This window comes from Monodelphis domestica, chromosome 4 (genome assembly GCF_027887165.1).
Source record: "Monodelphis domestica isolate mMonDom1 chromosome 4, mMonDom1.pri, whole genome shotgun sequence".
Taxonomy (NCBI): domain Eukaryota; kingdom Metazoa; phylum Chordata; class Mammalia; order Didelphimorphia; family Didelphidae; genus Monodelphis; species Monodelphis domestica.
In genome coordinates, this window is record NC_077230.1 from 149,358,245 (window position 1) to 149,377,465 (window position 19,221).

Sequence of the window (19,221 nt, forward strand, 5' to 3'; positions counted from 1 at the left end):
TTGATATATCTATTGAAGGTATGTTTAATTCAGAAAGACTTTTCCAATCAATCATAGCCAGAAACCAAGTTAGTACCTAATCCACTTGGTATTAATGAGGTCAACTTTCCTACTTTCTATGGGTTTTTGTGTTTTTGATGTTGGTCCTGAGGCCCCTTTTAGCTAGTGAGTACCATAATGGCCAGGTCCTTTCTTCAACTCTCTTCTTAACTCCTCTTTGGGAAAAGGACACCTCATCTGGTGGCAAATAAACATTACCAACCAGTTCCTATTACTATGACCTGTATCCGATTTCTAATTCAGTGTTCTTTTCAGCCTTCCCCCAACCCCCACCCCATGTTAAGCTAAAAAGAGGCTTTGAGGGGAAAAAAAGAACATTAATGATACCAAGAGAATCACCCTATTTGAATACCTCCATGCTGAGGATTGTACATTATCAAAGTAAGTAACAGTCATTGCCCTCTAGAAGGTTACAATTGTAATGGGGGGAGGGGACTTAGAAAAAGGAAGGAACCACTGGACAGCTGTTAGGGGACTGAATTCTATGTGGCACTTCCTCTTTCACTGAGCTGGTTGTTATCAATGGAGTCAGGCAGTTTAGACTACAGGGTAAGTGTTCTCCCACAGCCTCCTTCTTAATTGATAGATTGAAATTCCCCTCCTACTCCATAAACTCTGAATCAATCTCTGGTATAACTCAAGGTGTCTAATTTGTTGGAGTATAGGTCTGTGGAAAGAAGAGGAAAGGAAGGAAAGGGCAGAGGGAAAGTGGAAGGCCCCTAATATTTTTTTTTCCTAATATAACTCTTGAGGATTGGATCAAAGAAAATTCTTCAGAGCTAAGCTCTGGGTTCCCCTAAGGGAAAAAGAGTCTTTATCCCAAAATTAGCTTCAGTAGATAATTGAGATCTTCATTCAATTCAAGCAAAAGGATTTTGAGATTGATACTTCTTCCATCCAGCTCCATGGAGTCCCAGATAAGAAGATGATTTTTCTCTCCGGCTCCAACTGCTTTTGAATCTTGGTGGAACTCTCCCATCCCTCACAGGTCCTATGAATGTTCCATTTGCCCCTCTTCTGAAGCATCCCTTCAAACTTCAGATTTTCTCTTTGCTCTTGATCATCCCCTTATTCACAAAATCGAATAACAAAAAAAAGAAAAAAGAAATGTAGGTTCCCCCTTCAAAAATAAAAAAGGATAAGGACACATACAGTTGTTTTTCATATTTTAGAAAATAAAGAAGAGAAAATGAATTAAGTATGGGTTTTGATCTAAGAGGGGAATGGATGGGGGACAAAAGGGGAGGGAAGGATTTAGTACAGATTCCCATTCTATATGCTATGAAATTATTTCAGGGTCTTACCCAATTAAAGTAGATTTTTTAAAGTTTCTATATAATTGATAAATGGGCATAATGTATAGCAGCAGAACTGGGGGAATCTCTCCTCCCCTGGTCTTCAGAGCCTCCCTCCTTTCAACTTTTCCCTCATCAATCAATTAGTCAACAATTGATGGACATGATAACAGTCCCCACTGAGGCAGTTAGGTGGCACAGTGGATGAGCCTGACTTGAGTTCAAATTCAGCCTCAGACACTTATTAGCTATGTGACCCTGGTCAAGTCATACAATCTGTTTCAGTTTCCTCAACTTAAAAATGGTTAAGGAACTATAAAACTTTAAAATAACAGCACCTCTTTCACATACTTGTTGTAAAGATAAAATGAAATAATATTTGTAAAATGCTTATCACAGTGCCTGGCACATAGCAAGTCCTTTATAAATACTTATTTCTTTTCTCCTTTTCCTTCTTTCCAATGAGCTTTTAAAAAGAGCCCACTGTGTACCTGGGCATAAAGAAAAGCAAAAAACAGTCCTTTTTCTTCATTAGCTCTCGTTCTAATGAGGAACCAACATGTAAACAAGCGTGTTATTACAATATATACAGAATACATTGGAGACAATCACAGAAGGAAGGCTCTGGCAATAAGAGATCTAGAAAGGCTCCCCAAAGTAAGTGAGATTTTTAGTTGAGACTTGAAGGAAGCAAGGGAAAAAACAGGAGGCAGATGTGAGAAGGCAGAGTATTTCCAAACATGGGGGACAGCCAGTGAAAATACTTGGAGTTGGGAGATAGGGTGTCATGTAAGGAACAGGAAGGATGTCACTTGATCACTTGATGCATGAGAATAAGATATAAAATGATTGAAAGGAAAGAAAGGGTGAGATTATGAAGACTGTTACAAAGTGAGGATTTTAGATTTGTCCTGGAAGTAATAGGGAGCCCCTGGAGTTTATTGAATAGAGGAGTGATGTCCACATTCTACTAAACGTTACCTTCTACCAGTAAGCCACAAAAACTATTAGATCTGCCAAAAAGGCTGAGTATTTTTGTCTGTACTCCTGTCAAGGAGCATGTCATTGTCTAATTGTGTGCTTTCCCCCAGAGGCTCCTGATAAGGGATTTTGAGAGGTGCAAACAGAAGGAACAGCTTTGCACCCTCTAGCTCTGAGTCCCCTGCTAACTGAGTAGGGGGCTCTGGAAAACTGCTAGGAGTGGAGGAGGCTGGGGGGGGGAGGGGGGAGAGATGGATTCCCACAGCTGTTACCAGATCATCCTTTATTTCTGGATATTGCCCGAATTCTGGGGTACCTGAGCATCTCTCCCAGAGGAATGGCAAGGGGTAAGAGATAAAGTTCTCTGAAGGATTTTAAAAGAAGATGTTATATAGAAAATGTTATTTATATACAGTCGATACAGTCATCAATTTTGGATATTGAACATCACTTTGATTGGTTCCCTTTTAGGGTCTCCCTCTTTTCTCTTCTCCCGGAGAGATGAAATGAGGTGACATCCATAAAAGCCCAACTAGCAGAAGAAAATATAATGTCTGCCACTTAACTGGAGGCCTCCAGGGGTGTCAGATCTTCTGTCCAGTATTTTTTTCCTTTTCTTCCATTGATTTTTCTGTTTTTTAAACATGGACATAGTAGAAATCTACATCTTCATGTCTCAAATAAATCAACAAATAGTCATTGTTTTAAATCATCTTGCCTCTCTTACCTGAAATGACTGGGGCAGCCTGAACACATAAGAGGGCATGGATGGCTCTGACACAATTCCAAAAGCAAATGGAAATTATTTGAGGATTATCCAGTGGTTTTTGTTAACTATATATTCATTTAGGGTCATTCCTAGACAAAATTTAAGGAAGAAAAGTGTTTCATTTGGTTGCTATTGTTGTCAAGATTTTAAGACCTTCTTCTCCACCCCCTTTAAAATGGTATCTGATAAGATGAGGGGGAATCATCCTACTGAGACTTCCACTGGTATCATTGCTTTTTTCTTATAGACCCTTTATATTTTCTGTTTTTTTTTTCTTTTCCCTCAGTTACCAACCCCACCCACCACTATATACATATGTATGTATGCATTATGTATGTTTATGTGTGTATATAAAAGAAGGTGAGTCAAAGATAGCAATTTCCTCTTACCCATACACTGGCTACTCAAACTTTATTTTCTCCAGTTTCTCAAATGGTAAAGGACAAATATGGTAGCCCTGGCTACCCCTGCTTACACATTTCAGAAGATCTACACATCTGGAGTTTTGTGACTGGTTCAGAGCACAATATTTCAAGAAAAACTTTGATGAACTGGAGTATTTCCAAGGGTGAAGAGAGGAGAGGAACTAAAGGAAGGAGGAGGAAGTTGACTAAAATGGTTTTTAAAACCCTCAAAACTATCCAGTTCAAACCAATAATCATGTATTAAGTACCTTCTACATGTAAGAAATACAGAAATCGTCCATGCTTTCAAAAAACTTAAATCTGCATGTAAACTTTATGCCACATAAAGAGAAACAGAAAGAACTATGGAATTTCTTTGCAGTGACAGGATTTTCCTCAAGTTTTTAAAGGGAGAGACTGACTACTTGTCTGGGATTTGATAAGATTCCAGAGTTAAATGATCCTACTGGTTTCTTTATTGACTTCTCTCTTTTTCTCTGTTTCCTGCATAAAACAGTGATTTAGAGAGGAAAGGGAAAAATTGAATCAATGAGGGAGAAGAAACAATTGCCCAACAATCAAGTGAGTTCCTGATTTTTATTTTTTGCCAGTTGCCTTTGATTTCCTCAAACTTAGACAAATGTATGACCAAGGGAAGCACAGACCATGTGTGTGTGTGTATATATATATATATGTATGTATGTATTTTTAAAGCAAATTTTAGCCTTTTAAACTTGATCTACAATGGAGAATGAGTGAAGAAAGAGGATCACCTGCCTAGTTTAAGTGACTCAGAAGACAGTTTTTAGACTTTTGTTAATCTATGTGTTGCTAGGATAAAACTAAAAAAATATTTATCAAGAGGATGAATTGAAAATATTTACTGATAGGAATAGCATCCTAGGCTTCTGGCTATTATATTGTGATCATCTCAACCATCTCACCTGCCTGGCAGATTGCTTTGCTTTAAAATAAAAAGAAACACTTCCATATGTCTATTTTAAGTATCATGAGGCTTAATTTCTGAAATCTTCTGTTCTTCAGTTCTATTATAAATCCATTCAAAGATGCACATATGCATTAAAGAAGCACACAAAAGAGTCTCATTTTCTTTTTTCCCCCAAACATTTCAGCCTTTTAATTCCATTTTAAAGCAACCTTTCAAAGCGAGAAAGAATGAAAGAGAAGCTCAGCAAACTTTCTAACCTACATGTCCCAGGAGCATCGCATAGTAGGTGCCTGCTTAATGCCTGCTGGGGGTGACTGTGTTAGGTACATTAGAAAAGAAAAGAGAACTTCTTTTATTAGAAAATGACAACCCTTAACTTCAAGCTCACTAAACTTAAGAAGAAATGTCTTCTTTCTGTCATTCTCTCAGCATAATAAAAATGAGCATCTTAGCATGAAAAAATGGAAGGGTGCGGTGATCTGGAAATGCCTACCCATTTTTACATTTTTTGTGCCTTTGTTCCAGGCTTTCAAACACAGGTTTATTGAATGGTGGCCTCTTGCTAACAGCTACTGTCCTATAGTGGTGTACCCCTTTTCTTTTCAGAGTCCCCAGAGTCCAAAGAATGTACACATAAAATTTTAAAACTCAAGATACAAGCTACTTATATTGTTACAAGTCAATTAAGAAAGATTGCCCACATGTTAACAGTTTTGACACCTCTATGTTCCCTGACAGGAATGCTTTCTGTAGTCCTCACTGCCCATAAAGATCCTACTAAGGAGCAGCTAGGTAGCTCAGTGAGTGAATTGAATGCCAGGATTGGAGGAAGGAAGTCCTGGGTTCCAATCTAACTTCAGACACTTCCTAGCTATGTGACCCTGGGCAAATCACTTAACCCTTAAGCTAGTCCTTATAGTTCTTCTGCCTTGGAACCACTACTTAATTTTGATACTAAAATAGAAAGTAAGGGTTTAAAAAATCCTACCTAACACTCACCAGACCCAGCTTGATTTCCCCCTTCTCCTGGAAACCTTCCCTGACCCTCCTAATCTAATGTGAATTATTTTTCTTACATATACTTAAGGCCAGCTCCACTCATCTAACGATTAATCTTATACTATCTTGTAACATTTCCTCTATTATTTTCTTGAAGTTGGATTTAAATCTTATTCTGTTATTTAATTTTTTTTACCTATGTATATGTCATCTCACCAACTATATTAGGAGAACCTAGTTGGCTTTGATTTTTTTGATAATGCAAGAGGAAAAGAAAGCTTTCAGAAACCCCTCACAGTTCTGCCTTCTCCTCTCAAACTTCCCTTCTTCCAGTTTAACTCTCTTAACTTTCACCATGACCATGTAGGAAGATGACATTGCAGATAGAGCACGAGATCCATAGTCAGAAAGACCTGAGTTCACATCTCATCTCTGAAAATAAATAGTTGTGTTCTTAAGCATTCATGGAACCTTTATGATCCTTGATGTTAAAGCCTTTTTCAGAGTTGCTCATCCACCTTTCACCCACCTCTCTGCAAGAAGTTGTAGCATGCCCAGGGACCCTGGACTCAGTGCTTTGGAAAGCAGGGTAAGCCAGCTTGAAGGTAACCAACAGACCTTCACTTCATCAGAACTTAGAGGGATGTCTATCTACTCCAAACACATTAAGACTTCCTCTGGCAGAAGAGGCAGAATAATTTGTTCCAAACAGCCATTAAAAGCAATTGAAGCAGATGCTGTGGAGCACTTAGAGTTTGGTCAGACATCAAAGAAGCCAAGGTCATCCATTGCATTCTAGGCCATGTCCAGTCCTCCTGACCTTTGTCCTGCCACTGGACTTTGATGAGTCTGGAAGAGAGAATAAAACCAACAATTTCATGCAACTCTGCCTCACTGAAATCCAATTCCATGAGCAATTCATCACTCTGTGATGTCATTGGTCCTCTTTGAAAACAAAAGATGAACAACAGCAGTGACCCTTGATTACATATCTGTGAAATGAAGATAATAATGTTTGTAGTGTTTACTTCACAAAATTGTTGTGAGGGTCACATGAAAAAGTATAACGTTCTAAATGTTTTGATGCAATTTAAGGCTTTTAGTAACTTTAGTAGCAGCAAGACTTTTGTATTCTCATGTATTTTGCAAACTTTAGAGTACTATATTCTGAGTTATTAAATGTATATCTAGGTTACATATTTGATTACTTGATATAGTATGTCTATGTTACATAATAGGTCTATATTATTAGTTATTATTATTAGTTCCAGTGTCCCCAGTGTAACTATTACCAGGATTCCTAATTTGGACTTCTTTTCTTTCTACATTCTTTCCTAATTTTCACCTACTCCCACACCTTAGTATATGTCTTCTACCTAGTTAACTTTTCCTCCAGCAGATAAGCCCCTATATCTAATCTTAGCATCTCTCCCAAGTCCCCATCCCACATTTTCAACTATCTGTTGGGCATTTCCATCTTCACATCTACCAGAACTCCAATTTCAATGGGTATAAAATTGTGCTAATCAAATTCCTCCAGTCCAACCCTCCAAAATCAGATATTCTTCCTGACGTCCTTATTTCTTTTTTTTTTTTAACATTATTTTATTTGGTCGTTTTCATACATTATTCACTGGAAACAAAGATCATTTTCTTTTCCTCCCCTCCCCCCCCACCCCCTGCCTTTCCCTCTCCCATAGCCGACGCATGATTCCACTGGTTATCACATGTGTTCTTGACTCGAACCCATTTCCCTGTTGTTGGAATTTGCATTATAGTGTTCATTTAGAGTCTCTCCTCAGTCTTATCTCCTCCAACCCTGTAGTCAAGCAGTTGCTTTTCATCGGTGTTTTTACTCCCACAGTTTATCCTCTGCTTGTGGGTAGTATTTTTTTTAGATCCCTGCAGATTGTTCAGGGAAATTGCATTGATACTAATGGAGAAGTCCATCACCTTCGATTGTACCACAATGTATCAGTCTCTCTGTATAATGTTTTCCTGGTTCTGCTCCTTTCGCTCTGCATCACTTCCTGGAGGTTGTTACAGTCTCCATGGAATTCCTCCACTTCATTATTCCTTTTAGCACAATAGTATTCCATCACCAACATATACCACAATTTGTTCAGCCATTCCCCAATTGAAGGGCATCCCCTCATTTTCCAATTTTTGGCCACCACAAAGAGCGCAGCTATGAATATTTTTGTACAAGTCTTTTTGTCCATTATCTCTTTGGGGTACAAGCCCAGCAGTGCTATGGCTGGATCAAAGGGTAGACATTCTTTTATTGCCCTTTGGGCATAGTTCCAAATTGCCCTCCAGAATGGTTGGATCAGTTCACAACTCCACCAGCAATGAATTAATGTCCCCACTTTGCCACATCCCCTCCAGCATTCATTACTTTCCTTTGCTGTCATGTTAGCCAATCTGCTAGGTGTGAGATGATACCTCAGAGTTGTTTTGATTTGCATCTCTCTGATTATAAGGGATGTAGAGCACTTCTTCATGTGCTTATTAATAGTTTTGATTTCTTTGGCTGAGAACTGCCTGTTCATGTCCTTTGCCCATTTGTCAATTGGAGAATGGCTTGATTTTTTGTACAATTGATTTAGTTCTTTATAAATTTGAGTAATTAAACCTTTGTCAGAGGTTTTTATGAAGATTGTTTCCCAATTTGTTGCTACCCTTCTGATTTTGGTTACATTGGTTTTGTTTGTACAAAAACTTTTTAATTTGATGTAATCCAGATTATTTATTTTGCATTTTGTAACTCTTTCTAATTCTTGCTTGGTTTTGAAGTATTTCCCTTCCCAAAGGTCTGACATGTATACTATTCTGTGTTCGCCTAATTTTCTTATCTGACGTCCTTATTTCTATTGGTAGCACCATCATTTTCTCATTCACCAAGGTTTGAAAAATCATAATCATGTCTGACTCCTCCCTCTCTTGCCCTTCCCTTCCCTCCCCACTCCAAAACCATTGCTAAATCTTATTAATTCTATACCCTTTCTCTAATATGCTTTCTTATTACCATTGCATCACACTGTTTCAGATCCTAATTAAGACTTACCCAACTGGTCTTCCCACCTACATTTTCTCCCTGATACAGCCCATCCTACACATTATTGTCAGAGTAATATTTCCTGAAGTATAGCTCTAATGATGTCATTACCCGTCTCAAAAACCTCCAGGGTTTCTTCAGTGCCCTCTGGAATAAAGTCCAAATTGCTTAGTCTGGCACTCAGCCTGTCATACTTTACCCTCAACTATCTTTTAGTCTTATTGCCTGTTATTCTCGTACCATCAATCCAGTCAAGCTAGATTTCAAGATCTAACTCTACTGCCTTTGCTTCCAGGAAATTATCCTTAAACTTCCAGGCCAGAAGCAACCACTTCTTGCTCTCAACTAAGAACTGAGAGGCAGGCTGGCACAAATGGATATAGTCTAAGAATTAACAACAAAGAGACTTGTATTCAAATCCTGTCTCTGACACTTAATAGCTTGATGATGATAGGTAAGCTATTTAACTTTTTTAAACCTCAATTTCCCAGTTTGTTTGACATCTGTCATTCATTTAAAACATTTGGTATTATTGTTCCTCCTGTGTCTATCTTGTTTCCCTTATTCTATTATAGGCTCTTAGACCACATGCACTGCATTTTGTTCATATATGGAACAAAATGTTTAGTTTAAATTAAGAAGAAGTCAACATTGTGGTGGTGTGGTGGGAATATGAAATAAAGTGGAGGAAAAGGCAAAAAAAAAGTAGTAGAAAAGTCAAAAGAGCCCTTTGTGTGAATCCTGCTTTGGATGTTCATACAAGCCTGTAAACTGTAGGGGCAGCTAGGTAACACAGTGGATAGAATGTCAGGTCTAGAGTCAGGAGGACCTGGGGTCAAATCTGGCCTCAGATACTTCTTAGCTGTGTGGTCCTGGGCAGGTCACTTAATCCCAATTGCCTAGCCCTTGCCACTCTCCAGTCTTGGAACTAATACTAATGCAGAATTCTGGTAAGGGCTTAAAATATTTAATCTGCATTTTTTAAAACAAAGTCTGTGAACTGAGAGAGCCAAGATGACAGAGTAGTGGGTAGCAATGGAGCAAGAAGTTCCTCAAATAATTCCTTCTAACGGATCTAGAAAATACTGTTGTTGTTGTGACAATCCAAAGAGATAACATATGTAAAGTATACTATCTAAATGTTATCTATAAGTATTCTAAGCCTACACTGAATTTTATACATTACCTATAGTTATTTGTATAACTGCTTTATCCCTTCCTTCTGTATTGAACTATAATATCCATGAGCGCAAAAGTTATCAGCTTAATCGTATTCAGGGCAGTGTTCATTTCTTTAAAAAATATTCATCAATAGCCTCTTACTACACCTTATACACAGTGTTGTGGTTCAATGTCAGTCATGTCCAACAAAGTTCATTATGATCCCATTTACTGTTTTCTTGGCAAAAATATAGGAGTGGCTTTCCATTCCCTTACCCAGCTCATTTTTATAGATGAGGAAACTGAGGCAAACAGGGTTAAGTGACTTGCCTAGGGTCACATAGCTAATAAGTGTGTGAGACCAAATATGAACTCAGGAAGATGAGTCTACACAACTGTAACTTCAACATTCTATCCACTGAGTCACCTGCCTGCCCTATACACATAACAGGCACACAATAAATATTTGTTGAATGAAAAGTAGACACTCCATCAATAGATAACAATATAAGTTAGTAGCTTAAAAAATAAAATCCAATACTCAGTCCTACCAAGACCTGTGGCACCTTCAAATACTCAACAACTCCGCCTCTCAATAGTTAAAGATCCAAGATTTTGCATCCCCAGGGATCTGGATGATTTCAGCTGTTTTCCACAGCCTCAGGCCAGTTATTCTAGACCAGAAAAGATCTCCATCCTCTTCCTAGAGAGGAAGCATCAAGGATATTTCCACTTGGTTTTACACAAGGTATGAGAAACTAAGAGACGCATTGAGGACAAATTAATAAACCAAGCAGAGAGGTATCTCTACACAATTACCCATTTTCCAAGGCTGAGAGCCACTCTCCGGCCATGGCTGTTCCTTCATACTTTCCTTTCAGATCCCCAGAGCAGCAAATTATATCAGAAGCCCCTGTAATAATGTCTGATACTGCCATTCTTCTACCCAAGAGATTAATTTTTGGATTCTATATCCACCTTGCTCTCCAGTCTCTTCTTAGTCTTTCAAAGAAAAACTCACATGATCGGAAACTAAAAGAAATCAAGCAATGTCCCAAAAAGAAACTGAATAAAGCATATCCAGCATCTCTTCCCATTCCTATTTGGTTTGCTTTTAATAGGACTCTGTCTGGGAGAATGAGAATGTTGCTGCAGGCCACTGTGTAGACTCCCTTGTGAAGATCTCAAGGAGGCAACAGAGATGAGGCTGGGAAGGCGTGGAACCAATGCAAATTCTGTGACTAAAAAGAATTTTTAAAGACCCCAAGGGTTTTGAAATCTATTTTACAAAGCTGATTCCCATTGTGTCCTACCTTGTGCCACCTACTACTGCAAGAGCTCTCTAAAAAATACAGTCCTTGAAATGTGATTTCTAAAAACTTCATTATTCTGTGGTAGATTTTGGAATTGGAGTCAGCAAACCTGGGATCTACTCTTGATTCTAAACTTAAGCAAATCATTATCCCTCTTTGGACCTCAGTTTGCTCTAGTGTAAAAGTAAAATGAAAGGATTTGGCTAAGTATCACTATGATTTTTCCCAGCTCCAACATTCTATGACTGTGAATTGAGACCTTAAATCCTCTCCTCAGTCATTTCCTCGACATGCCAATTATACTCCAGATATCATGCTCATCTCTTCCCTCTTCCCCACCAGTTTTAAACCCCAGCCTGAAGGCTACCAAGCTCTGATGGGTGAACTTATGAGTAAAGTAATTCCTCTTACTTTGCCCATGTCCAAACCTCCAAACCATTTCAAAGCCATTCATTTACCGCACTGCCTATCATCTTCAGATCCTCCTCCTCCTCTACCCCCACAATAACCCTTTGGTAACCTAACTCTGCCAGCTCCCCTTTCCTTTCCTTTTCTCATAGTCAGGATTCTATAGACGTTTCCTGGCCATTTCCACACCATGTCACCTATGTCTCCTCCTTCGTTCAAGTTCTCCTTTAGCGATGATAGTCTTCCATAAGAATGTAAGTCCTCTGAGGACAGGGATCGTCCTGCTCCCTTGTTTTTGTAACTCCAGTGCTGGGCACCTTGCCTGAAGAAGTAGGCACTTAATAAACAGTGTATCCACCCACATAAACCCTAGTTCTGACCTCATTCTACATCTTCCTCCTAGTTACACAAATTCTAGATTCCAAGAAACAAAACTCCATTCCTATCTTGGGCCTGCTGTTCATTAAGTAACACTACCAGCAGCACTTTAAGAATGACATAGTATCCACGCCTGTGAGGTCCAAAATGCTGGCATTATCTTTGGGTGAAGAAAGTAATGTTCATAAAAGCTAAATTATTTGCCCAAGGTCACCTCGCTAGCAAATGTCAGTGAAGAAATTCGTGTCAGTCTCCACATTCTAGAAGTTGACATAAAGAAAACTACAGTGATACATGAGACCTAAACACTTTGTATATATTAATGATGACTTATTATATCGCCTCAAGAATGATAATTCATGTTTTGCTCTCGTCTTCATTATTAATGAACTAAATGACCTTATTTAAGACAGGCAACAGTGAATGGCAAGGAGATAAATATTTTACATTTTGCATTCATGGTCTACTCTTCATGCAGACAAATTTCACCTTATAAATATCTCATGTTATTTATTCAATTACTTCATTACATACACACTTTCCCACCGGAATGCATATAGGTAGGATGGCACACATAGTTCTCTTTGTATTGTACTTGAAGCTTAGAACACAGAGAAGTCATTTTAACACACCCTCCTCTGACAGTTTTGCTAGTATAATAGTACACATTGAAGAAAACTCTGTACTGAGATGGAAACTTTTTTTGGCTAACCCTCCAAATTTGGGGAACACAATTGATTTCAATTAGCTTTCTACCCTGGTCATAGGGGACAGAGTGCTGAACATGAAATCAGGAAGGGTTCAAATTCCACCTCTGATACTTATTAGTAATATGACCACAGCCAGGTCCCTTGACCTATATGATTCTCAATTTCCTTATTTGTAAAATGAGATTAATAACAACTAACTCATAGGGTTCTGGTGAAGATAAAATGAAGTAATGAATGCATTTAGCATCCAATAAAGCACAAATTATTTGTTATTACCATCACCATAATTAAAATGTTCAGCTCCTCTCTTCTTTGCAAATCTAAACAACAAAGGCACTAGCTAGAAATCTCACATCACCTTTGCTTTGAAGCAGTATTTCCCAAACTTATTTGACCACAGAACATCCTGACCTTTAAAATATACTGACAGAAACAAAAAATGCTGGGGATGAAGGAAAATTTTTGGAATTAAAGAATACCAGGGGAAGAAGGACAGGGAAGAGTAGACGTTGTTTAGAGAAAATAGAGGAACTTTGGTTAATTTTCATAAAGGTCTTGTAACATAATGTATAGAATTATGAGGCCTAAATCTACATCCCATAATTACTTTTTTATTGTTGTTGCTCAATCATTCAGTCACATCCAATTCTTTGTGACCCTATTTGGAGTTTTTTTTTGACAAAGATACTGGAGTAGTTTACCATTTCCTTTTCCAGCTCATTTTATAAATGAAGAAACTGAGGCAAACAGGATTAAGTAATTTGCCCAGGGTCACACAGTTAGTAAGTGTCCGAGATCAGGTTTTAACTCAGTTCTTCTTGACTCCAGATCCAGTGCTCTATCCACTGAATAATCCTCTAGCTGCCTCTTACTCATATGTTACCATGGGCAAATTGCTTAACTTCTCAGCATCAACCTTCTTACTTGTAATAGGAGGATAATAATTCTTGCAGAATCTATCTCTTAGGGCAGTTGCAAAGTTCAATTAAGAAAATAAAGACAAAATGTTTTCCAGGGGTCAGATGCTACATAAACTTCAACCATTATTATACTGAAAAACTGCCTAATGTGATGAGTATTTGTGTGTGTATATATATATATATATATATATATATGTATATATATATATATAAAATCATATGTAATGCTTTAAAACTCTAATAACAATGCATATTAAGGACCCTAAGTGGCACAGTGAATAGAGTGCCAGGAATAGAGTCAGGAAGACATGAGATCCAATCCAACCTCAGACACTTCCTGGCTAATCCTGTTTGCCTTAATCCAAATGAAAAAGAAAATGGTAAACCACTCCGGGATCATTGACCAAAAAACTCCATAGATAGTACGGTCAAAGAGATCATGAAGAACCGGACAGAACTGAACAACTAGACGATCTAATCCTCATATTGTGAGCCTAGTAGAGTGCTTGGGGTGAGGCAGGAGCTGCCTACATGCATGATAACTTGTCGAATCATTCATAGCTACTGTTCTCAAAGGTGAAACAAGGATAACCCTCTCCTGCTTAGGAGAGCCCACCTCCAGAGTGCTTCAATTTAAATGATTTGCAAATTCTTCAACCTCAGGCAGCCTTCATAGGACTGCATGCTGTCATGTGACAGACCAGTTCTAAGGCTGTAAATACGTGACTGGAATGCATGAAACAGCTGATAATTCAGGTAGAGTGCTGTATAATCAATGCACTGACATCCATGCTTTCTACCGAAAGGATCAGCTGTCTGATTTCTGTTCCTCCCCTTTCCAGCATGGTCTATTTTAAATAGCTCTGCTATCTGCCAGAGGCCTCAAGCTTTCACTTGAGTTTGAGGACAAGAGACAAGATGAATGGATCTGTCCATGGTTTTCCCCATGCGGTGAGCCATACTCTGGTCCCTTTCAAGTATTATAGAGTTCTCCATTGGCCATCTTGCTCTTCTTTACCTATCCTTCTTCAGCTCTTTCCCTGTGTTCATGCCTAGGCTCTCCCATAGTCCTGAAACATACTCCCTTTTCACTTCTGCTCTTAGGATTCCCTAGCTTCCTTCTACCTCAGCTCAAGTTCCATTTCCTCCTATTTATTTTGTAGTTGTATTTTGTATATGCTCATATATGCAAGTTTGAGGTCAAGGACCACTTTGATGGTTTTTTTCTTTGACTTCTTGGTGCCAATCATATTGTAGGTCCTTAATAAATGTGGAACAGTAGATAGAGTTTGGGATGGAGAGTAAGGAAAGATTCAACTTCATGAGTTTGAATCTGGCCTCAGATACTTATCGGTGTGATTTTAGGCATGTCACTTAATCCTGTTTGCCTCAGTTTCTTCATCTATAAATTAGGCTGGAGAAGGAAATGTTAGATTACTCTAGTATCTTTGCCCCCCAAATGGTGTTATAAAGAACTGGGCGTGACTGAAAAATGACTGAACAAAATAAATGTGTTCTGTGTGATTAGTGATGTAATGGGGGTCTGGTACAGGTGCAGATACCATCAGATTACTCATGTGATGCTGCTTTATCGTATTCAAATGAAACAAAAGATTGAAGCTAATGCCAACAGGTCTTTTGGAATGCCTCCCTCTCCCCCTCATGCTTAGCCAACAAGAACCAGTTCTAGAATGTCTCTGCACGCACCACAGTCTCTCCAAGGCATGCCCTTTACATGTCATCGCCAATTTCCTGGTAATAAACTCCCTAGAGTCTTTCACAGGGAGAGGTTTTATCAATCAAGCAACTTGATGGTTTTCTACACAAGCACCAGACCCCCTATTACAACTATGAAATTAAGCCTCTCTTTTGCCTCAGTTTCCTCAGCTATAAAATGAGAAAATTGGATTTGGTCATTTTTAAAGTTCCTTTTGTCCTAAAAACAAAAATGAATCTTTAATTGGTTCTTAGAACTTGCTGTGTGGGTTTTAGTATTAAAGATTTGGTTTTCAGTATTTTTAGATTGCTTTTATAAACACAATAGTTTTCTCATACCACAAAGAGCTATTTAGTAAACTTCCCAGGGTGGCTAATTCACTCCTAAGTTTAGGCACTGGGAACCTCAGACTTTAATGAGATTTTGGACATGTAAATGAGAATTTATCCACAGTAAACATCCCTGAAGTCAGAGAGACTCAGGGATTATAATCTAAGGAAAACTAAAGCAATAAGAGATGCCAATAGAGAGCATATTTCCTCTTTGATAGTTTGAACTAAAGTAAACAGAAGCCAGCAGGAGAAAAAAAAAAGGTAGCCAGTACAGGGGGATGTCAAGTAATAATTATAATAATAACTCACATTTATATAAGGCTTTAAGATTTACAAAGCACTTTACATGCATTATCTCATTTGAGGTAAGTACAGTTTCCCAGTCTCTCCCCCCACTTTTTTCTTTTTTAGTTATATTAATGGCCTTTGTCTTTACATCTGTCATTTCCAGATACACATTTCTACCACCTACCCAATGAGCCTTTCCTTATAACAAAGAAAAGAAAAAAAATCTTGAATCAAAACAAAAGCCAGGAAATACAATATTCCTCACCCATAGTCCCTTACCTCTCCAAAGAAGAGGCATTTTTCCCGCCTTGGGGCTCAGCTACCTTTTTTACTCCATGACCACCACGATCTAATTACTACCAATCACAAATAGAAAATAAAATTCAATAATCTCAGGAAAGAATAAGAAATGTGCAACTTCTAGAAAGAAAGAAATCCACAAGCAGATCCCCTTTTACTATAACTCCTGCCCTCATTCCCATGAACTCGCTGAAGTGATTATTCTTTGACCAGATAGAGAAGTAAGCTGCAGGAATGTGCTGTCTTAATCAGGTAGGTTCTCTTTGCCATTACTCACAGAGGTTCTGTTTATAGCTTCTCATTAACTCTATTGATTATGGACAGATTTTGCAGGTGATTTACAATTGTTTGGCCGAAGATTCCCTGAGCAAAGCAAGGAAGAACCATAAACTTTGGGCTGTATATTTATCACATCTTAGTAAGCTAATCATGGTAACAGAAATCATACCTTGTCAAAAATGATCGGTTTAATGGGCTTGGGAAGTCCATGCTTAGCTACAGGCTTCCTTCCTGTCCCTGCCTAGACACCAGTCAAGTCAAATTCTTTAAGGGAGGGTTGGAAGGAGTCCAGATCAAAGTATCTAATTGGCAGTTTCTCCCTCTTTTGAAGGCTTTTAAAAGTCACTCTGCAAAAGTCAGCTTTGCTTTGGGTCTCACTCAGCACTGCCTTACCTCCCCGGCTGTTGCTAGGATATGGAGGCTATCATAGCACCTCAGATACATGGGAGGAAGGAAAAGATTGCTCCCTTCATCTCAGGCTCTTCCTTATGAAGTCATTCCTATTCTTGTTCTGACTTTCTCAAGGCCAATCTGAGGAGAAAGAATGGATGACCAGATTATGCATCCAAGAGCAGCATGACTGGGAATAATAGGGGATGTTCATGGTCAACCAACGGACTTGGCATCCTCTTTAAAACATAATAGAGCCAGGAAGTGGGGGTGCCATAGTCTTGAAAGGACTGAGATTTCCCCATTAGTCACTCGTTCTAATTTAACCATAGGAAGTGCCTATTAGAATTCATTTGAATGGGGGAAAGAGGGAGGGAAGAGTGAAATATATTAATCCCTATGAACACCTAAATTCAATTCAGTTGCTCATAGGGGGTATCCTAAAAGTCTCTATTAGCCAATATTTCTGTATAAGGGATGTCAGAGAATGGAAATAGGCATAGTGGATAGACCATCTGGACTGGAAGTCAAGAGGATTTGAGTTCAAAACAATAGCTATGTGACCCTGGACAAGTCACAACTCTGTTTGCCTCAGTTCCTCAGTTGTGAAAAGAAATGTCAAACCACTCCAGTATAGGACGGGAGGTCAAGATATGTATATATACAAATGAATGCAATGCAAATTAATATGTGATGATCTCTAAAGTTTATAGGAGAGTGATGAGGAATTCAAGAAAGGTAAGATCACAGCAAGCAGAGAGCATCAGGGAAGGCATCATTGTAGAGGTGGTACTAGGATTGGTCCTTGAAGGAAAGGTAAATTTCAACAAGATTTGGAAGGAGTCTATTACAGGTATAATGAATGGCCTGGACAAATGCACAAAATGGGAAAAGGAGGACAAGAGCCAGTGGTAGTTCCATTTAACTAGAACAGAGTTAGTGAAGGGGGTGAGCTATGTAAACTTGCAACAGTATTTGAATGATTACTGCAGGACTTAAATGCTAAACTAAGGGGTTTAGATTTGGCACTGGGGAGCTACTGAAGATTTGGTTTGGTTTCATTGTTTTTAGCAGAGTGCCATAATCAAAGCAGTGCATTAGTGGTCAGTGAAAGAGGCAGATAGATAATAACATCTGGGATCTGGGGAGAAAGGTTGGCGACATGGAAATGAAATGAGACAGGGAGAGTCACCAGAAGCAGGAATTGTAGTGTCACTATAGTAGGTATAATCTGTGTGCAACAACATAAGGTGGTTTAAAAATTCAATTTAATTCTCTAATTCAATAAAAGCTTATATTTATAATTGTTGTTAAATCATCTCAGTCTTTATCACCCTATTTGAGGTTTTCTTGGCAAAGATATTAAAGTGGTTTGCAATTGTCTTCTCTCACTCATTTGACACATGAGGAAACCGAGGCAAACTGGATAAAACTACTTGCCTAGGGTTGCATACCTAGTAAGTGTATGAAGCCAGATTTGAACGCATGAAGACTCTGTCTTCCTGACAGTGTTCAATCCACTGTTCCATCTAGCTGCCCATAAACATGTATTATTATTATAATTATATATTGTTATATAATGCATCACTTTGGGCAAGTCACTTAACCCCCGTTGCCTAGCGCTTACTGCTCTACTGCCTTGAAACCAATACTTAGTGTCCATTCTAAGGCAGAAAGTAAGGATTTTTATTGCTTTAAAAAAGATTAGATCCTTTTCAGCAGGTGTTAGAAGAGGCTAGTACCTGGCACAGTTCCCTCTATAATGGCACCCCTAGAGTGGGGAGGACCTGGGGTCAAATTTGAACTCAAACATGTCTTCACTATGTGACCTTGGGCAAGTCACTTATCACTTACTTCTGATGCAGCTTCTTTCCTTTTATCCAAAATATGGGGAGGCTTCACAAAAAGTCAAAACTGCCCCTCTAGACAGTTTCCCTGAGGCATCTTCCTTCTTCCAGTTTCTACCCTGTAAACAACATAGGGTCAGCCTAGGAAAAAGGTGCTCTTGGAGCCCAATTGGCCTTGGCTTCCCTGACATAGCTTGCTAATCATCTAAGGATAGCAAAAGTACTCAGTTCCAAGTACTTGACAGATTTCTAAAGTCTTGAGTCACTTTATTCTGGCCTGCTGACCAGAGGGTTTTCCCCAGAAAGAAGGGTTCCATCTAGAGAACAGAGTCAGGATATCCTTTCTGCATGTCCTTGCCATATTAGGGCATACATTGTTTCAATTTTTCTTTAATAACCCTTACCGTCTGTCTAAGAATTGGTACTAAGTGATAGTTCCAAGACAAAAGAGTGGTAAGGGCTAGGCAATGGGGGCTAAGTGACTCAGGATCACACAGCTAAGAAGTGCCTAAGACCAGTTTGAACCCAGGTCCTCCGCACTGAGCCACCTAGCTGGTCCTTATATTAAATGTTAAATACATTTATGTATTATATATTATTTATGATAATATATAATTATATATGCCTGCACTAAGATGTCAAAAAGATACTAGAAAGACTCTC

At 38.6% G+C, this 19,221-nt stretch overlaps 1 long non-coding RNA gene across 1 annotated transcript; it reads left to right on the plus strand.

Annotated features, from left to right (window-relative positions):
- Positions 1–564: 564 nt before the first annotated feature.
- On the plus strand, positions 565–13,496 carry LOC103099271 (uncharacterized). Its single transcript, XR_467466.3, has 4 exons — positions 565–609; positions 4,027–4,091; positions 8,811–8,969; positions 10,798–13,496. It is a non-coding gene; the product is annotated as an uncharacterized LOC103099271 (long non-coding RNA).
- The last annotated feature ends 5,725 nt before the right edge of the window (positions 13,497–19,221 follow it).